Raw genomic sequence first — 2005 nt, 5'->3', positions numbered from 1 at the left:
CCGGCGGGGTTTTAATGGGGTCTTTAAACCCAAAGGGAGGCATGTGCAGGGAAGATCAAGGTCCCCTGATGAGGGAGGATAGGGGGCTGGGCCTGGGGCAGGTGCTGCCCAGCTGGGGCAGGGTGAGGGACAGAGCCATGAGCAGCTTGTCTGGGGGGGCCTGGGGAAGGGGCAGCAGCTCCCACTGTTACGTGCACCCCTGGGAAAGCATGGGGGGGTGCCCCCCCGATCTGTGCATGGGGTGACGGCAGGATACCACTGCGCACTTGCCCCGGGCCCCAAACTTCCTTACTATGGCACTGAACATATTATATGAATCACTGATTGACAATTTATTCTAAACTCATTTCATTCTCTAGCTGTGAACTCTTTAACCTACATATTCTTTACACGAAGATGAAAGTTAGGCTTGGGGAAACAATCACATTTTATTATAGAGCTTGAAAATTGCTATTACTGTACATTGTTATCCAACTGGAAAAAAAGCAACAACATTATGGAACAATCCTGATGATCTTTGGCTGTCATTTACTGGAGATTCATTGAAGGATCAGACCTTCATGCACAGTGTAAGCAAGAAAGATTAAGTCAATTGCATGAACCTCTTTCAATTATACCTCATTTTACTGTTAGGTTCATGACTAAAAAGTCATGTGTGATTTCTAACTGAATGACAAAGGAAAGAATAAAAAAAAATCCTGAAAACCCATCACCGAAAAAGTAAAACAATATGTTCAAAAATGATATTATATATGATCCATGAGGTAACGGTATTCCAGGTGAATGCTAAAGTCAATTATCATCAAGGATCCTGGTTTTCTGTAATGAAAAAAATCCCAATTTTTGGATTTAAAAAGGTAACCCCAAATCCACATTTTTCCATGATTAAAATGAACATACACACACACACACACACACACACACACAAAGAGTAATGGGGCAGTATATATATATATTCATTTTAACCATGGAAAAATGTGGATTTGGGGTTACCTTTTTAAATCTCAAAATCAGGGATTTTTTTTTTCAGAGAAAAGTAGGATTCCTAGCCATCATGTGTCAGGTTGTCAATTGCAGAGTCAGGACTAGGTTTATTATTTTTTAATGTAGGTATTATATTCTTATACCAAAACACAATTAGATCTTCTGTTTCTACCATCAAGAAAATGGACTTGATTAATTGTAAATCGAACAGTCATTTATTGCTGTTTTCAACTGTCTCTTCAACCAAAAATTAATATGTATTTTTTCTAGTTCTGACCAGTTCTTCAATTTATACTTTCCAGTTCTTTCAATAGAATTACCAAAAGGATAATTTGTAATCAACAGTATCATTCTTCTATTAAATGAGCTTTTCAAACTCACCATCTGTCTGAAAGAGATTCATTCATCTTAACTGAAATGTAAGTGCTTGTGAATACTGATATTGACAGGATTTTCACTAAAGACTGTATAAACAGGTGCTTTTAATCCAACTTTAGCATTCATTAGAATATCCAGTTCTATAACAGTTCAGTAACATACACCTAACTGCATTTTCTAGTGCCACACATGTAAGAATGGGTCCTGTGCCCAATCAAATTAACAAAAAGAAAAAAGCAAGCAAGAAACAATGTGTGGCATTCTGGAATTGTCCATTAAGAGGAAGGATCTTTCTTCCTAACACACTGGAGTGCTAGGACTGACTGGACTGCAGTAGCATTTGCAGCTTTTTTTTGTTTTGTTTCTATGAAGATGTGGAATAGACCAGATTTTTTTTAAATCAAAGAAAATATACTATGACATTCTGTGAATATAGCATTCATAGAATCATAGACTCAATGAGTCGGAAGGGACCTAGACAGATCATCTAGTCCGCCCCCTGCCATGGGCAGGAAGGAGCACTGGGGGTGGCAGGGGTCATAAGACCCCAGCCAGGTGCCTATCTAGTCTCCTCTTGAAGATTTCCAGGGAAGGTGAGAGCACCACCTCTCTGGGCAGCCTATTCCAGGCTCTGGCCACCCTT

The sequence above is a fragment of the Gavialis gangeticus genome, unplaced genomic scaffold, assembly GCF_001723915.1.
Source record: "Gavialis gangeticus isolate Ggan-Ray unplaced genomic scaffold, GavGan_comp1, whole genome shotgun sequence".
Taxonomy (NCBI): domain Eukaryota; kingdom Metazoa; phylum Chordata; order Crocodylia; family Gavialidae; genus Gavialis; species Gavialis gangeticus.
Note: the sequence above shows the minus strand (reverse complement) of the source record.